A 20088-nucleotide genomic window follows, 5' to 3' on the forward strand; every position below is an offset into this window, starting at 1 on the left:
ACTACAATCCACAAAACAATATAATAAAAACTCTACTTACAAAACAAAATTAATACAATAATGAAGATTTACAACATAAACCACACCTGTATCAGGCTCATCTAACATCCTTACCTCCGAGAAGAGCCAGATCTTTCCAGAAGGCGGCAAGACCAAGACTCTTCAAATCTCAAGGGAAAATTCCCATTAAGCAGGTATCATGACATAGAAGACACATCTCTGAGGTTCCACCAAGTGGCATTGTTTAATGGAGGAAGCTGGAACAGGTAGATCCTGACAGCAACCCTAGAAGAGAGGCAATCCTGCAGGTAACCAGGACCATGATGCAGGTAACCAGGACCATCTCCAGATGCTGGAGATAACCAGCATCTTTCATCACTTAAAACTTTGTGCTGTCCCTTAAGCAAAACTTGCTCTACCCCCTTGCTCTACCATTATCATCCAATAAAAGTAAGGACACAACAGGGACACAGTATAACACACACCCTAGATTTCAATTCTTAGTAAAGGGATTTAAACCACATAATATCTAATATTATCTATAACAGCTCTGTGTACTTGATGAATACCAGTGAATAATACACTGCCTTCTGATAGTCATGTGTAAAACCATATACTGGTAGTCTTTGACTTATAACCACAACTGGGACCAAAATTTTGGTCACTAAGCAATGCAGTCAAAAAGCAAGACATCATGTGACCATATTAATTAGTGACCAAAATATTGTTACAAATTGTGGTGGAAAATAGCTCCCCGTATCAGTCATGGAACTTAACAATATTAGGACATGACATATTATAACAGTTTGCCTCTTAGTTTGAGAGCTCAAATAAGGAAGGTATAACTCCATCATTTGACAAAGATGATACTGAATTAGTAGACAACTTCTGACTTTTATGATTAGCCATCAACTGTAAAAGACTAAGCAATCCAGAAACACTGCAGACTAGAGCACTTAGAAGACCAGCCATGAAGATCTTAAAAAATATTCAGATGCTGTGATGTATCTATACTTAGAAAGATCAAAATTGTACAAGTAGTGGTATGCTATGCGATATTCTATGGAAGCGAAAGTTGGACTTTAAAGAAGTAGAATAAAAAGAACTTTTTTGAATTTTAAGCATTTTTGAATATTGGAGTTGGAAAAAAAGTCCTGAAATTACCCTGAGCAGCCAAGAAAACAAACAAATGTATCATTGAATAAATCAACCTAGAATTTTCACTCAAGACACAAATGACCAGGTTTAAATTATTCTAACACATTATCAAATATCTAGGACTCTGGAGAAGGTTCTAATACTGGGAAAGATGGAAGGGAAGAGAAGAAAAAGATTACCAGCAGCAAGTTCGACAACAGTAGTGGATATACCATTGGAATACTTGAAGGACCAGGTTACAGAGAGATCATCATGGAGAAAATCTGTCTGTTGGTTGATAAGAGTTGACACCAGTGAGCAATATTGCTTAGATCAATAAACAATATCCCTCATAGACAACTCATTCTACTATTCCCTTTGACAGCAGAATGTATCCACCTCAAGAGGAAGATGACCTCTTCTATAGGTGGTGCTCTTGCTAAACAGAATCCTTCCTAACTCACTTAAGATCATCTGGAATGTGAAAGCAGGTACAGCAAATATGCAGATGTGCCACCACTGATTGTCTAATTCCTTTCTGGATGATTAGCTGAAAGAATATGCAGAAGAAATGGCTCAAACCAGGTGAGCAAGAGGAGAAGAAATGCCAAAACAAAAACAGAATATTGTTTTTTCTTGTGTATTTGAGTGTGTATTTTATATATGTATATGTGTGTTTACACACAAACTATTTCCTGCCATAAGAAGCTGAAAGGAAAGGGGAGTTGCACAGACTCCAGGAGACTTTTCAGTGGGAAAGGGTTGTTTCCTGCCTTGTTTTCCCCCTAGACCGCATTACAAGGCAAAAGAAAAACCAGGTTTTCGTTTGATCGCTCTCCAGTCTGTTCCGTCCAAAGGAAGGCGGCAGTGCTGGAGCTCCCTCTCCACATATAAACGCCAAGCCTTCTACATAGAATAGATGGCGCTTGAGACAAATTAGGGGAGGGGGGAAAGAGACGTTCTAGTCTTGTGAGTGGGAGAATCCATTCAGCCTCCCAAATCGGGGTCGGAGCCAAGGGAGGTCGGGAATTTCCCTTGGCCTTTCAAGAGCCCCCTATTCCCAAGGACGGTTGGTACATGCGAACCTTCAAGAGAAACGCCGAACTTCTCATCACCTTGAAATCCCGGAACACGCATCCTCGGCCCATCCAGCTTTCCACGGGGAAGGAAAACCTGTTCGCCACCCCTCCTCTCCGCGTGTGGAAGCTGAATGCGGTAAGCTAGGGGAGGAGCAGCAGATGACTTCATGCAGCAGGACTGCCGTGAATTTGGAATCAGCAGCTGCAAGCTGTATGCTGGGGAATGATTGACAGCAGGAGTCCCCCCGGGCGGCTGCCTGGCGAACCTTGCTTCCCCAGCGTTCTTTTAAAAACCTCAGCCGCAGGGGGTGGCTTGGCCAGAAGCTGCTGAAAACAACCGCCCAGCGGCGGCGGCGGCGGCGGCGGCTTAGCCGCAGCGAGGGGCCAAGCAGATGGTTAAATAATCGGTCGTCGGAAAGGTGAGTGAACGCGCACGTTGCTCTCCTCCTGAGACGCAACCAAACGGCGTGGGATGAGAGGGCAGGGAACGGAGCCCGCGGGGGACGGGACGGCGGGCATAGCACGTGCTTGGCCAGAGGCGTGTGAGTGTGGCTCCTTAACGTGGTCGCCGAGCTCGAAAGACGCGTCGTGGGGCTGCTGGGAAGCGGCTCGCGGGAGCTAATGGAAGAGCGTTTCTCTGTTGGAATCCAAGCCGGGATCCCCGCCAGGCTCCTTCCGCCTCCGCTCTGGTAGGGGACGGCGGCTGGTTCCCCCCGCACCAGCGGCGAGGAGCCCCAGGCAGAGCCCGGCCTTTTCGCGCATAGAGGCGCCTCCCCGCGCCTGAGGGGTCAGCGCTTGTTTTCTCGGCTGCCTAAAAATAGTCGCGAGTCGGAGGGACGGCGGGAGGAGGAAAGCCGGGAGGAAGGTCAGTGTGGCGAATTCTGAATTGCGCTTCCTCAGAACCTGCGTGTTGCTTCGGTGAAAGGCGTCTGAGGTGGCCCATGGGATCACGGCAGGCAGAAAGAAATAAGCTCCATCGGAATGGCTACGAAGCTTAAAATGTGTGACTTATATTAGCTCTACGTTGATAGAAAAATAGGCTATATACAGTGGGAAGGATTGAGTTCAAGTTTCTGGGGTGGGGGGAGCCGTTCTTCCTCCTCGATCTCACTGTTGCTTGCCCCACTGCTTTCTTCAATTTTCCTGCTACTACCCTGGGAGTTGCCCTTAAAGGTTACCTTACCTCCATTTTTCTCCTGCACAAGCAGCCATTTTAATTCATACACATAAATTTGCAGTACTGGTTGATAATAAAGTATCTGTGAGTGGTTGATGGCATGAGTTCAAGAAGCTGTTCTCAAAAATGTAGTCGTCAGACCCATGGTTTAGCAATATAATTTTAAATGCATTTGTTGAATGGGAGCGAGCAATGGAATATATAGTCTCCTTTATTAGATATGCGATGCTTCACCTACTCGATTCAAAATAGGATCAACATTTTGTGAAGGAAGTTATCTACATTTTGTAGAGCAAGTTATCTACATTTTGTAGAGCAAGCATACTCCTTGGTGCTGAATAGGAAATCTAGCAAATCTGGGCAGCATAAAGTCAGATTACCACTAGAGAGCTGCAGAGAGTTGGCTTCTGTGTGTCTCTTTGTTGCCTTCTAGCGTTCATCGGTTTTTTGTTTTTTTTTTCCAACAAACTTGAACTGAAAAAAATTCCTGAAAGCACTGCCAAATATAAGATTGCCACATTTGTGTTATTTAGTCCTGAATTGAATAATTTTGTCTACCCTGGGTTGGTAACCATCCATTTAATTATATTTAATGAAGTCATAATTCAATTCATAGAGATTCTCACCAGCTGCTTTTCTATAAAGGTTTCTGGACTCCTGATTCTAGCTGTGCTCAATTACAGAAAATGTGCCAAGAAGCAGCCCCCATATTTACTGTTAGATGCTTTCAATATTGGAAGCATGTGGATTAGTCCCTCTTCCCCCACCCACCCACCCCTTGGTGGTTGTCTAGATGATTTCCCTTCAATTAATGAAACTGTTTCCAGATTGAAAATGCACTTTGTGCCACAATGTGAAATGTGTTATGCCAATAGTCTGTTGAGCATCAAGGAAGCTTCCTCTGTTTTTGAAAGCAATTAACCAGAAATAAATAATCAGAAAAAGGAAAATGCTTCTGGAAGGCATTCCTAATACTGACTAATTACCACATTTTGCTATTCTTTTAATAAATATTGATGAAACCCTCTTTCATAATTTTTAGCCCTCTTTGATCCAAGGAGAGTGAGTCACATTACTTAGTTATTTTGGTAAAATGATTCATGTCTATAAATATATGCTTCAGGTATCTTAATCTTCTTTATATGGGGCCAAAGACCTGTAATTCCTCTACATATAGACTATTACAAAGCTTGATTTGATACCAAAAAATGTGTTGTTTGTTTACTTTCCTTAATATAGGTCTGTGTTTTTAATTAAAAAAAATCAACATAGGTGCTTATAATGGAAGCTTATATTGACGAGTATAACTCTTGGCTATTACGCTTAATTGTCCATTCTTCAGTATACACCATGATTCAGCTAATCTAATTTATTATTAGCTGAGATAGTTGAATAATGAAACTTTTGTTGGAAATAGAATGTTCCATAGGATTTTATAGTTAAAAAGGAGGTGAGAAAAAATAAAGAGTGAATTCAGAGGATGAGAGTCCTGAATGCATAAGCTCAAATAAAAGGAAGCATATTAAATTGCAAATTTCAATTCTAAAATAAAAAGAGAAGCTGTAAAGCAGAGGTTCTTAACCCTCAAGCCGGACCTTGAGTCAATCAGAACTGGGCCATGGAAGGAGTGGGTGAGTAGTGGGCACGCACACATGCTCCGTTTGTACTAGCAGTGGGATGGGCAGGCCCACCATTCGTGCAGAATCATCCTCTCTCCCCCCCTTTCAAGCCAAAAAGCCAGAAAGGTTGGAGAACTCCGCTGTGAAGAAACAAACCCAGGGTTGTCAGTATTTATATGGAACCCCTTGTGTGCAGAAAATTCCTATGGTCTTATCAGTGAGGTGAGCTAAGGTTATTTAAAAAATATGATACCATGATTGAGGGATGAACTGTAGATGCACACAAATGAAATATGCTTTGAATTAGAATACCATTCTGAGCTAAACTTGTAGTTCAGTACCAGAGTATTTAGGATATATTCTGCATAAAGTATCATGACTATTACAGTGCATCTCCTGCATTCATAACTGGAGTAGCTCAGGGATATGCCACCCTTTTGTGTTGTGGGAACACTAGGATTGTTGCCATAAAATTATAAAAAGTTACACAGGACAGAGTTACTAGAATGCCAATTGATTTCTTGATCAGCTTCTGCTGAAGCTTCCCTTCCCTTTTATCTCTGCTTATCTTTGTCCTGTTTCTGAGATAGGTAGACATACCATCAAATTAAGTGCTAGGGACTACAGCCTCCTATTTTAGGCATAGAATTTGAGGAATTCATGGGGATAATAATTCTGGAGGCAGATACTTTGTTTTATACCCTGCTACTTTATTTTTTAAAAGAAATGAAAAATCATGTGGGGTAGGAAGCCTGGCCAGCCCTTAAGAATTATTTACTGGCAGCCAGAGTAGCAGCCAGAGATAAAAATCCAATAATAGCTTGTCTATTTGGGATTTCATCCAGAAGGTAAAGGTAGCATTGGGCAAGGTGAAGAACATAGATATGACCTAACTCTTGATATTAGATTCACTGCCTGGTTTCAGAGACGTAAAAATATGTTAACTGCTAAGAAAAACCCTTAAGAATGTAACTCCTTATATCTAACTTCCTCTGCATGATAAAGATATGGAGGTAATTGAATTCATGGAAGATACCATGTGAGCATTGGTTTTCATGAAATTTCCCCCCCCCATTATGTGCATGCTATGCCCACTGCCAGGAGTTTGACCCTGACCGGCTCAAGGAGGACTCAGCCTTCCATCCTTTCGCAGTCACTGAAATGAGACTCTGTAAATTGCTTAGAGTACGGGTGTCAAACTCGATCGTGTGATGTGTCGTGATGTTTTTTGCCTTTGTGGATGGGCCTGGACTGCACATGGTGCATCCGGCCCGTGAGTTTGATACCCCTGGCTTATAGAGTGCTTTAAAGAATATATAAGCGTAAGTGCTATGCTATTGCTATATAGTATCAATGTACCATAGGAAAGATCAGGAAATATGCCAATATGAAAGACTTTTACTTTCCATTAGTCCAGCGGTTCTCAACCTATGGGTCGCGACCCCATTTGGGGTCGAACGACCATTTTACGGGGGTCGCCAAACAACGTGATCCGCCATTCCCCCCCCTCAGGGGCAGCACCGCGCATGCGCGGCACGCATGGGGTGGCACGCATGCGCGCCGCGCATGGGGGCGGCGGCACGCATGCGCAGCGCATCCGTGTGGCGGGGGTCGCCGTCACACAAATGTTGAGAAACGCTGCATTAGTCTCATGACATCATCATCTGTTTTGCTATGTTCCTAGTTTCTAAGGAAAGTCTAACAAGTGTCTGAGTTTTACCCTTTTCTTATAAGTGGCCTACTACAGCTAATATGTAGAGCAAGTGTAGTATAGGGTTGTTGGACTTAGATAAAGAAGATTCAGTTTCAAGTCCCTATTCCCCTGAGTCATTTATATGGCCAGTCACACATTCTCAATTGAAGCAAAAGGAAAATGGCTCTTTTAATTGTTAGATTATTTTATTTATGAAACAGGCACCAAACTTTATTGTTGATTATTTTATTCAAACTCTCATTATATATTACTAGGACTCATATTATCTTTGATAATAGGCAAAGATAGGCAAAAATTCAGAATATACAAAAAAGGATGCTATTTATATCAAACTGTATTCTCCATTATAGAAATACAGCTATGGGGAAGCCAAAATCAAATCAGGGATGACAGAAAATATACCATGAAGTTGAAATACAAAGCTATTTTGAATATCATAGCATACCAAGTAAACTTATGTATTTTTAGGGTTCTTGTAATTAAATTAAGTAACTTTATTTTCTCACCTATTCTGGTCCTTTGTTAATATTAATTAATATATAGAGCCAGAGATTAAAGTGAAAATTGTGCATTATTTCTTCTATAAGTTCAGTCTAGATAAATTTCAGGTGACAGCCCATCTCATGATGCTTGTGGACAGGTGGATAAGCTACAAATTCAGAGTGCAGCTTATGAGTGCCAAATCCAATAACAGCATTCAGAAAGAGACGTTGTGTAGGAAGTGTGAAAAGCTGTTATTCATCTTCATTTTTAAAAGACAGTAATGTAGTTGTGGAGTAGTGGTTTCATGTTTTCTTGCTACCTTTAACTAACTTATGTCATGCTTGAGAGTTAATTTACTTGTCAACTACATGTAGATATTGTACATTGTGCTTAAGAAACAACTGCACAGAAAAGGTTATTTTGCTGGTTTTCCTTCTGACTTACTTTGTAGTTGTGCTCTATGAATATGGATTTATTGGCCTGCTTATTTTATTTTGTTACTCCTACTTTAATGGAACTTGGGATTTGGGCTAACATAACTGTGAAGTTGATTGCCATTGATTAGAAGCGGGTGGATCAATGGTTTAAATATGCTGGATTTGCCAAGCGGAGAAAGTTGGCTTTCTGTACTCCAGTGGTTCAAGTCCTAGCACTACATGACAGAATAAGCTCCAATCACAAGCCGCAGCTCCTGCCAACATAACAGTTCAAAAATGTGCAAAATACAAGTAGATAAATAGGTACTACTCTGATGGGAAAAACCTAATGGCATTTCAGGCAGAAGCAAGGAATTAAATGGTGCCAGACTTGTCTGACTGCAAGACAAAATTGGAGGAGAAAAACCCCAGATGACACCAACTCTCCTGCAGAATGCTGTTAGCAACTCCCCCTGTGGTACACCGTTGATAGTATACAAGCATGAACTGAACAAGCTAGCAGTCTTAGGCAGCCAAATATCTACTCTGTAATAGCATTGTAGACTCATGGATTTCAATGCACCACTGCTATACTCTAAATAAATGCCAATTGTTTCCCAAGTTCAAGTCCCAGATATTGGTTTTTAATTCTTTAAAATACTAATGGCTTACAGCCTGGTTATATAAAATGCTGTCTTATGAATCTGCCAAATAAATATAGTCTTAGACCTGCAACTTTACAGTTGTGAGTAAAATAGATTCAGAATAAGTGCTTTATAATGTGGTTCTTATATAGTAGGATGACAATTAGTTGGGTGGTATGACCAAGATTCATATAAATATTAACATGCCACCATCTTTTGCTGAATTTAGAGTTTGTCTGCAGATTATTGTGGTTTGTGGGAGGACAAAAATGTGCAGTTCAAAATAATGAAGCTTCTCATAAACTATCAAGGCATCAAGGTGCGGGAAATAATATTTGCTGACAAAAATCCTGGAGCTGTAAATTGGTTTTGCTCAGACTGCATTCAGGACTGCTACTTGGGATTAGAGTTTTGCAGGTTCTATGACTATATTTTTAGAAGAAAACAGTTTAGGACTAAACAACGAAGTTTGATCCAGAAGCAAACTAGTGAAAAAAATATATTGACAAGAATTTAACGCCTTTTCTTTGCAAGCTGCATTGGTTGTCATTTTGCTTCTAAGTTCAATTCAAGGCCTATAAACCCCTAAAATGCGGGGGCCACTTGTCTCCCACAGTTTCAGCCCAACTGTTTCAACCTGACAAGGTTAGCTGTGCTCTGGGTTCCATCAGTTAAACAATGCCACCTATCGGAACCCCAGAAATACATTTTCTCTATAGTACAGGTAGTCCCCAATTATGAGCATTCACTTAATGCTCATTTGAAGATGCATGATCAGTACCCCTAGTGTTTATGAGCAAGTCCTAAAATTATGAATATTGCTGCACCATAGCAGTCATTTACCCTTACAAGCCACTGCAGAAGCTCTGCAACATTCACCCTATTCCCCCCCCCCCCACAACTGCTTCCCCTTCTTCTTGCCATGCTGGACTCACTCACCTTGCAAAAATCATCTCTGCTGTGGTTTCTTTCCCTTTGAGGGAGAAGAGAGTCGGCTTGGAAATGCTTTTCGCACTGAGAATGGAAGTTTCTGGAGTCCGTGATCTCGCGTGAGTGTTTGAAGTTGCCCCAAATCTCGTACCTTAGAAACTTTCATTCTCTATGCAAAAGGTGTGTCTCCTGCTCCTGCACCCAACTCCTTTCTGCCTGAGGGCAGACCTGAAGCCTTCAACTGAGACTAGAAGTTACATCCTCCTGATTTCTAGCCTCGGGCCTTAACTATTAGACCTCTCACCCATGTCCATCCCGTCGGAGCTCGCCACACTAGGGGAGAAAGTGAGCCCATTGCCCTGGAGGCCTCCTACAAGCCTCCTGGAACAGAAGCCAGAGGAGCTTTGGAGGTTGGATCCAGGCCTCAGTGGGGTCCTCCAAACTGCTGCCACCTGGAATGGAGCTTCCGGAAGTTGGATCCTCGGAGGGGTCCTCCAAGCCGTTTGCGCCCAGAATGGAGGTTGGGAAGCTTCTGCATGCCTCTGGAGGTTGGATCCAGGCCTTGGAGGGGTCCTCCAAGCTGCTGCCACCCAGAACAAAGCTTCTGGAGGTTGGATCCAGGCCTGGAGGGGTCCTCCAATCCGTTTGCGCCTGGAACGGAGATCAGGGGAGGCTTCTGCATGCCTTCAGAGGTTGGATCCAGGCCTGGAGGGGACCTCCAGGCCATATGCACTGTAATGGATGTCAGGGGAGATACCCTGAGATACCTCATGTGCACTAACAAGCCCCATGCATTTTAACAAGCAGGGTGTGTTCTTGTTCGAGGTACGAGATTCACTCACATGAGTTTTCGAGTTACACTCATAACTCAAGACTACCTGTAGTTCCTGACTCTGGAATGAGGACAAATTCAAATGAGTTCCAGCCTACTGGTATTTCAAAGGTCTTTAAAGGCCTGGCTCTTTGCCAAAGTCTTTGAAGAAACCAGTTGATGACCCTTTCTTACATTCTGTTTCTCCTCTGAGTTTATTCTCTTTGACAACTTGCCTTGTGCTGTTTTTGAATTTTTTGTATTCTCTGCTTTTCAAATGTTTCAACAACTATCAACTGCCTAGAGTTCCTGGGAATCGGGCAACTTATAAATTCAATCAATAGTATTATTATTCAGTCAGGAAAACATGATTCTCAAAAGTTGTTCTTTAAGTTCAATAAATTTGAAAGGATATAACACCACTTCCTAGATGTTTTAGGAATTCATATCATTGGGGTCAAAAATACTTATCTCTTGTTATGTGTTTGTAATAAATATGATACATGATTTCTGATAAAATCTTACTTTAATGAAGATAAATGCTCATTATTAAATCATGGCTATTAAATATGACCCATAGGCCCTAAAATATTTCTTTTGAAAGTACTCCAGAATAGTAGAAATCATAACCGATTAGTTGATTTCTTCTCACCTAACTTTTCCTGTGCTATAGAACATATCACATATATAGAACATATAGAACATAGAATATGTTTTAATTAGATGTATATATTTATTGCCTTCTGCCCTTAGCTGTAGCTGTTCCTAAACAATTTCTTGATGTCTAAGGAGAGCATAGTTAGATATATTTCTGCATATTGTTCACACATTGTGCATATTTCATTTGATTTTCTGCTGATCAGAATACATTGTTGGAGTATTTTTCTTTTTTTCTTTGTGAAAAATGTTGTATGTAGGTGCTGATGTTGACGCAGCATTTGGGCAGTCAATGGAATTGTTGTATTCACTAGAGAATAGAAACTAATGACTCATAAAGATTTTTTCCTACTTAGCATTTTTCCACAAGTGCAGGGTCTATTTTTTTTTTCATAAATTGATTAAACCATTGGTTGTGACAGGAATTGACCAACTGACTTGTTGACTGAGTCTGGCATGGACTGAGAAAGTGACTGACTCAAAGTCACTCAGTTGACTTTCATGCCTAAGGCGAGACTAGAAGTTACACCCTCCAGATTTCTAGCCTCGGGCCTTAACTATTAGACCAGACTGGGTCTGGATGATACAAAGTAGAATCTGCTCCCCCCAAAAAATCCTATGGTATAATGAGAATGACAATGAACTCCTTAACAAGTCTGTTCAGAAATAATTGCTGTGAAATCAAAAGAGCAAATATAATTCTATAACTAGAGACTTGGCAAAAATGAGGGTACATAATCATAGTACAGTAAGTATTCTTACCAGTAAAACCACAAACTCTCAAATTTGTTAATTCATACAATTATGTTGCACCATTTGTGACAATAATCTTAAACTAAAATGATATGATCAATTTCTGTCCTGATTCATCAGATATTTCATTATCTGCTAAAGAGACATTGGATAATACATACTACTAAAACTCTCATTGTCATGACTTTTATCTTGGTAAAAGGCTGCATCATAGGCCAACAGTTTTTGAACTAAGGTACCTCAAATCGGTTGATTTATAGAATGTGTCCAAAATCTGGGATTCATGACTCCTGATCATGGTCAAAACCTTTTGGGAAAGTTGTGGCTGCTTCATTGTTACTGGCTGTGGCTGGGCTGCTGCTGCAATCACATGATCTTCATTTTCAAAATCCCAGGACAGTTTCCCAGCCAGTCTCACAATTTCTTGTTCCCTCCCCCAACCAGCAGCAGCCACTTATTTGCCTGTTGGAAAGGGAAGGGGAACAGAGTAGAGGAAAACAGAGGAAGGAAAACCCATAGACCTTCCTGGCCCATGCCACTCTCCTACAAACTTCCTATGCTACTTCCATGGCTTCAGTGACCACCATCCACATGCATGCCATCAATGACCTGTGGAACACCTATTTGTACATACCAATCCACTTTTCTGACCCACACCGCTCTTTGTGCATTTTTCCTTATGAATGTAGCTCCTTTTGTGCACTCCCATGCACCTTTCCCAACCCACAACCCAACTAATTACAGCCCCTCTTGGGCAGCCCCACACACCCTTATGGCCTACACTGCCTCCCTTATGTGCCATCATTGAATGGCATGGCACCTCTTACATAGCCCTGTGATAACATGCATCCCCCCATATGCCCCCACACCCTACATGTGTGATACCTCTTACACCACATCACCTCCACATACTCTTGTTGACCTGTGCCATCCCCCTCATACATCCTTCGCCATCCGCACAGCAACTCTTGTTCATCCCCAGATACTTTTCCTGAATATACTACCTACTACACACCCTTCCCAATCCACAGAGCTCCCTGGCATACATTCACACTCCTTCCCAGCCCATATGGCATTTCACACACACTCTCTCCATACCATTCCTGACTCACCTCCCACCCACACACTTGCTCCTTTTCTCCTTTCAATTCGCTGTGGCCAACTCACCATGGCTAACTTGCTACAGCCAAATTGTCATGGGACAACTCGCCATGGCCAACTCGCTGCGGGACAAGAGTTTCACTGATATCAAAGAAATGGTGGAATAGAATCATTAAAGAAAGGATGTAAGGGCAAAATGAAATCTGAATGACAAAAATTAAAGTAATTTTTATTTATTTTAAATAATTAAATTGAATTGATAAATTGTCCTGTGATGAGTTGTCCTGCAGCAAGTTGACCATGGGGAATTGGCTGTGGTGAGTTGGCCATGATGAGGTGGCCACAGCGAGCTGGCTCTGGCAAGTTGTCCCATTCCACCCAGCAGCCATTTGCCTGCTTGTTGGCCTTGGAACTTCCAGCTGGCTTCCCCACTAATTTCTGTCTTCAAGCTTCCCGCAAGCAAAGTAAATGGGGGAACTGGTGAAAATTCAAGGAAAGAAGGAGGAAGACAGGAAGTGAAGGATGATCAAATGTGTCATGGGTTATCAGTAGTACACAAGAAGTAACCAAATGGGAAGGTGGAGATGGCAGGTTTCTACCCAGTTCTTCAACTATCAGACTTCAGTACCTTGGAGAGCAAACATCTGTTCCATTATCACCTAGCACAGTGTTTCTCAACCTTGACAATTTTAAGGCATGTGAACTTCAACTCCCAGAATTCCACAGCCAGCATTGCTGGCTGTGGAATTCTGGGAGTTGAAGTCCACGTGCCTTAAAATTGTCAAGGTTGAGAAACACTGAGTCCTAGCACAATTGAGATGCTTTGGTGAAGAAGTCAAAATAATCTTGCTAGAAGCTTAATTCCCCTGAGATGCTCTACTTGTCTGTAAGAGAAGTATCAGCTTCCTGAGAGTGGGGAGAATTCAAGACACGATAGGAAGTATTGTAAGTGCCTCCAGGATATTTGAATTCACTATAGTTCATAATAGGCAGTTGTTCAAGAAGAAAACATATACATAGGGAGAGAAAGACAGACAGAGAGACAGTCTCATTATCAACAGAGTAATTTGTGAGACAGTTTTCTTTGTAATAGCATTCAGTAGGTAGAACTTTCTGAGAGAAAACACATTGATTCTTCTGAATTTTAGATGAGTTAAAAATGTTGTATTTATACAGGGCCTTTGATAGAGTATAATACTATTTAGTTTACTTCTGTTATGTGACTGTGATTGTATTGTATTTTAAATTGTGTATTCCTTTGAGAGCTCTGCAATAGAAACACTTATGCAAATTCAGAGTAAGTTTAATTTGTTGCTATTGTTATATTCCATGTAGCAGTAACACAGAACTTTAATCCTTAGTCTTAACTAGTGTGCTTTTAGATATCTGATTCACTAACTTTTCATTTTGTGACATTGTTAAAGTCCCAATAAATCTCTGAGGTAAAATTAATGTTATCAAAATGAACATTACATCGGGATTAATGTGTATCTTAAAAGGGATTCCAGTGTTAATTCCCATTAGATATTTTATACAGCTAGATAAGTTAATGAGAAATTTTTTATAGCAGGCTAAGATCCAAGAATATCTTCAGCTAAATTTTGAGTACTATATGATTTAACTTACCAGATTCTCCAGTATAACAGTTTTTCAATTTCCCCCTCCCTCTCCCTCCTTCTCTCTCTATGTCTGTGTGTGTAGGCAGTTGGGAGGATGGGTGAAGGTATATAGTTTTATAAGATATTACAATTTCTGTCCTCCAAATCTATTTGGAGAGCATATGCTACTTTAAAATTATTTATGGATTTATAAATGTTAAGGATAATGTGATATTGAACTATATTCCTAAAACATGGATTTTACCACTTTGTGGCAATTTTTAGCTCTAGCAAGCCTGAAGTATGATACAGGATAATTTTAGCTAATTAGAAAGAAAATTAGTCTCTAAGATATAAGTTTGTTTAAAAATTCTATTTTGGAAAAGTCTTTGTGTTCTTAAAATTAGGAAATGTCATACTATGCCTAGATTTAATGAAAAACTTGCCAACTGAATTATCTTTACAGTTATTTATAGTTTATGGAAATTTGTTACATCATTTTTATTTTCACCTTTAGTTTATTTGAATAACGATAACTTATTTAGATATTTTCAACACTGAATAAAAGATTATCTTTTTTACATTTACTTTTTCCTTTCCTCTTTTTAATTCCTCTAAGTGGGTGGTAAAATGCATACTCAGAATATAATTATTTTAGATTTTATAGCTGGAACACTTTCTAGCATACTATATAAGTCCATTAGTAAGAAGAACAAAGGAAGCAAATGTTTAGAAGTATTCCTCCTTTTGAAAGAATAGTGTGAAGTATCTTCAGGCATTTCTTTATCATAGCCAAATGCTTAATTCAAACCTGTATCTCATTTATCCCTGTCCATTATATTTACTTTACTGCATTTTGTTTTTAGTGATTTTTAGAAACTAGCTCTCTTATTGTTCACCATAAGTACCGGTAATCTTTCTCAAGGAGATTGATTGTCCCCACCTATTTGAGAGATTCTAGTCCATTCTAACCAAGAATACTTTTTTTCTTGTCATTTTTTTGCCACTTTTTTCTGGTTCAGAAGTATACACACATTAAAATCCTTTATCATCCAGTAAAAAGAGACTAAGATTAATGTTGCTTCTTTTTTACTATAATAGGAACTGGTAATAATTATTGAATATTGATCAGCAACCATTAATGTTGGACTATTAGCCTTATTCAGCCACCAGAATAAGGAATATATTGGGCATGATGATGACGTAATATCAACTAAAGAGGTGAGACCAGGATTTCATTGCTTTACAGTAGGTACAGGTTTGATCAAATAAGTGCTAATTTCTGCCCCTTCTTCAGGGGTTGGATAGTCAGCGTTCCAACATGTGATTTACATCCTATAGTTTGTTCATAATAAAATTATATTTTATGCCCAAGATCTCCAGTAGGTATCCCATCAAGCTCCCCACATTAAAAATCTTTACAATCTTTTAATTTCTGGTAAGTGTCAAGGGTAGGATAGCTGCCCTTCACTTTTCCATGCTTGGGGAATGCAGAATCAGAAAGAAAAAAAAAAAGTAGAGAGGAAATTAATGGTGGTTAGGAAAAGATATGAGTCTGAGAAGTATTGGCACTTATATATAGTTTATCCTTTGAATTTTATAAAGTTTACTTCCTACACTTCCAAATTTGAATGCTGAAGTATACAGACATCTGCATTTCTGCTTCTCTTTATTTTAATTTTTATGTTACCCCATCCCCGAATTGAGGCTTAGAAAATATTAAATTGTTTAATTTGAATATGTTTCTGTTCAAATTAATTTATATACAAGGGCTCTTGACAAAATATTTTATAAAATAACTTATGTTTCCCAATAAGTTCCAAAAAGCAGATGCATTCACCAACACTATCCTGAAGAAAGCAAGAAATACTAAATGTGATAACACATTGTGTTATAGTACAAAACCAAATACTTAGACTGAAATTTGTGCATTTCTCATAAAGTGGCAAATTCTGTTACTTGGAAAAGTAAGCTAGTCCAATTAAGGATCCTATATTCTTCCAAATAACTGATTTATCAACCCATTCTAAGTTGATATCATAGTGTATTAAATAAAAGAACTCAGATCACGCAGTATTTTTGCAGAAATGTTTCTTTCACAAAATTACACATTAAGTTATGGTACAAGCCTCATTTTTTAAAACAAATCTGCCTTATGGAAGAAATAATTTCCTGGATTCATACATGCAAAACCTCCTTTATTAAAGATTGCTGATTAAAGCACAATTGGTTATGTTCACACAAAACACATCATAAACATGGTTTACAATATAAAATAGCTGGGTTTGCATAACGGAACCAGATAACACCAGATCATGCCATTCTTGCATTATATTTCCTGGAAGGCACCTGGCTATTGTCAGGAACATATAAAGGAGCTTTGTCTGCAGATACTACATGAGAGACTCAAAGTACATTCAACTAATCATTGCTTGTATCTTGGCAACTAGAATGAAGGGAGGAAATCAGTCTCATTCTGCTTGTTTGTCAGAACTTTAGTGTCATAGTGCTTTCATCAATTTTTTGTCTTGCATACTTTATATTTTCTGCCAGTATTGGGCAACTGTTTAGAGCAAGACAGGCTGATAACACAACTGATGCAATACATAAAAGGCAGAAGAGGTGTATAAGTTTTCATCATCTACGTTGAGCCTCTAGAAATAACAAGCTACAAATGACTGATAAACTACAATCAATTTGTATTTGTTAATCATAGAGCTATGTAGAGGCTAATTCTGGACTGTAATTGAACAAGGAGTTAGATACCATAAACCAGTGGTTCTCAACCTGTGGGTCGGGACCCCATTTGGGGTCGAACGACCATTTCACGGGGGTCGCCAAACAACGCAGTCCGCCATTTTTTCCCCCTTTTCCTTAGCTGTGCTACTCCCTTTTATTCTATTGGCTTTTGAAAGCCAATAGAATAGACTCTCTTGAATAGAGTCTAATTCTATTGGCTTTCAAAAGCCAATAGGAATTGTCCAGGCTGTCTCTGCCCTGCTGAGCCCGCCAAAAGTCCCATTCTGCAAACGGTGCTGCACCAGTTGAGTAGTCCTCGACTTACGACCGGTTGAGTAGTCCTTGACTTACGACCGGTTGGGGGTCGTGGCATTAAAAAGGTTGAGAACCACTGCCATAAACAAACATCATTTTAAGGTATACTGTTGAATACAATGACAAAATAATGGCATGAAATACTTGAAGCTTTTCTCTGCGTTCTTCATGTATCAAAGAGAGGGTGAAAGATGTATTTCAACAATGGTAAAGACTTTTAATAACATTTCTATTTTAGCAACTGGCTAAAGGTGTCTAATAAAGTATTCCTTGCATTTTCATTAAATAAAAATGAAATCTCTTAAGTTTGTACTTTTTCAGAAATGTTTTCAGAACTAGACTGTGTTGTTTCTCTGGGCCACACATGTATGTGTATGTGGGTATATGCATAATTTATTTATTTTTTTGTCATGTTTATGCAGTGTATATTGGAGGTGGCTACCCTTTGAGGGCTGTATGCAATGAAATCTCATTTTAATGTATGCTGATTAATGTACATTTAAAGTGACAATAACGTTATTATTCTATTCTATTTCTATGTTTGTTTCTAGTTGTTTACTAAAAGACATTTAAACAAATTCCATTTTTTTTCAATGTGATCTAAGTGTAATTTCAGAATGGCTTTTATCTTATGCAGTGGGAAGAACTGTAATGACCCATGTAATAATAGGCAAAAGGCCTATTAAAATATATTACAGAGTTGCCTAGCAACAGAAGCAAAGGCATTGCTACAACTAGCAATAAATAAATAAAACCCTTAATTGTATAACTACTTGAATTAGGAAAAGATTGAGAAAAGCATGTACAATTTAGCTACAAAGAAGCTTCTTATCCTAATGGGTTATCATATTAATTTATTCTTGAAGCAAATATACCCACTCACTTCTTTAATCCAGCCTTCCTTCAATCAGTATCTCTCAAATGTATTGGACTTTACATTAAATGTCTTCTCTGAGGAAAGTGGATAATATCCCAGTTGGACTAGTTAATTGCATTTACCCCAGGGAGTTTTGCACCTTATATGCATATTCCTAGTCCAAGGGTTGGCAACCTTGGCTCTTTTATGACCTAGTCAATTCATCTACAGTATGTCTGCTGCTGGTTTCCTTTTTTCTGTTTTGTATTGTTCTTCAGTGTGTGGGTTTTTAAACTTGCTTCTATTTTTTTGTTTTGTCATTTGTTCTTTGTCATTTTCCAAGAGAATCCAGTTAACAACAAAATTAAATCATTCCAGGTAGTGATTTAACTATAACTATAAGGGTGAAGGTTCATTCTCCGAGTTTGTGGATTGGTTTCCGAATGTTTTGTTACCAGGCCAGGTAACATCTTCAGTGGAGTTTAGGGGATATGTCAGTTTTCTGTTTATAAGGGATTCCCCTAAACTCTGCTGAAGATGTTACCTAACCTGGTAATGAAACATTCAGAAACCAACCCACAAGTTCGAAGAACAAACCTTCACTCTCATCCTACATCGAAGTTGCAGATATTCCCCACTATTGCAAGTATAACTATAACTAAGTAATGATCATTATTTAGCAATTGGATTATGGTTGATTGGAAAAAGTTAGGATGGTCATACATTATTATTATTATTATTATTATTATTATTATTATTATTATTATTATTTTATAGGATTATTATTTTATAGATCATTCAAGATAACCAACATATCTAATATCTAAAAGTTTAAATTGTTCTAGGGTGGAATCAAATAAGCAGTGACAGTGTCATCTTTGGGGCTTTTATGAACTGATGACAAATGACTTTGCTCTCATACACATAAACATTCCTGTCTCTACATATGTGCTAGAAACTGATTAACCGAAGACATGATGACAAGTCAGTACCATTGATTGCACAAATATGATATTATAAGAACTCCAAGAACTAGGTTAAATGTCAGACACTCTTGTAATATATTCATTGGGCCTTGAAGAATCAGAAGGCACTAAACAACAACAGGTAATGTGATCTGTAGAAAGCAAAGCAAGGATATTTGGTGCTTGAATTCTCAAATAAATTTCAGATAAAAGCTGGGCAAGAACCTCAGAGATCTATGGCTGTGTTGTTTTGAAGATATCTCAGAAAGATATCAACACTTTAGAAATAGGCTACTTTCTTTCTGATTCTGGTAGTTTTTTAAACCTCTTCAGAAACATACTGTAAGGACCCACCCCACTTTGCATCTTAAGAAGACAGAACTCTTGGAATAGCTCTTCCAACAGGAATCCTTTATTAAGAGAAAATGGTTGCAGGCATGCTAGACAGGACTTGGGGTTCAAGCTCTCCCATTCAAGGTTTTAAGGGGTTCCCCAGTAGTCCCACCCAATCAACCCCCCTTCCAGTGATAGTTTCAAGTATCACAATTCCATCCCCTTTCTTCTTCCGTCTGGATGGAGACTTCAGATAACTACATGAAAGGCAATTACTCTTCTTTGATATGTTAAAGCTTAGAGGCCACAATAAACACACATTCAGTCCTTTGAAGTGTGCTGAAGGAAGTGAGGGCCATAAAGCCCCTTTGCTCTCCCCCTTTTCTCCCTCTTATGGCAGAATCCAGAGAAGGCAGAATTGGGAGTTTCTATGTTTGATAATTAAAGATGAAATATAATTGGATTCTGACATCCGGCCCCTCTTAACAATAAGAGAGATCCACCTGAAAGAAAACACAAGTAAAAAATTTAGTTAGGCTTGTTAGGATACTCTGTGTGAAACTTCTTCAATAGCTTCGGGGCTCTGACGTGACGTTTATGGACCCACTCATTTTGTGAGGCAGGGAGGTGTTTCCAGGCAACTAGGTACTGAGTTGTTCCACGATATCTCCTAGAGTCAAGGATCTCTTTTATTTCGAAGTGTTGTTCCCCCTCCACCATGATTGGAGGTGGTGGGGGGGGGATTTTTGGCCGTAGAGGTG

General features: G+C 39.3%; 1 protein-coding gene across 3 annotated transcripts in view; it reads left to right on the forward strand.

The window, feature by feature from the left end:
- The first annotated feature begins 2453 nt into the window (after positions 1-2453).
- The window catches only part of PKIA (cAMP-dependent protein kinase inhibitor alpha), a 46212-nt gene continuing 28577 nt past the window's right edge, over positions 2454-20088 (forward strand). Inside the window, exon 1 of one of the 3 annotated variants that reach the window (XM_039344692.1) lies at positions 2454-2635. The gene's annotated coding sequence lies outside the window, so the exon portion shown is untranslated. Of the gene's footprint in view, positions 2636-2707; positions 3082-20088 lie in introns of those variants that run through there. The other 2 variants (XM_039344691.1, XM_039344693.1) reach the window with 2 other exon arrangements.

The sequence above is a fragment of the Crotalus tigris genome, unplaced genomic scaffold, assembly GCF_016545835.1.
Source record: "Crotalus tigris isolate CLP2741 ecotype Arizona unplaced genomic scaffold, ASM1654583v1 scf7180000017935.1779662, whole genome shotgun sequence".
NCBI lineage: Eukaryota > Metazoa > Chordata > Lepidosauria > Squamata > Viperidae > Crotalus > Crotalus tigris.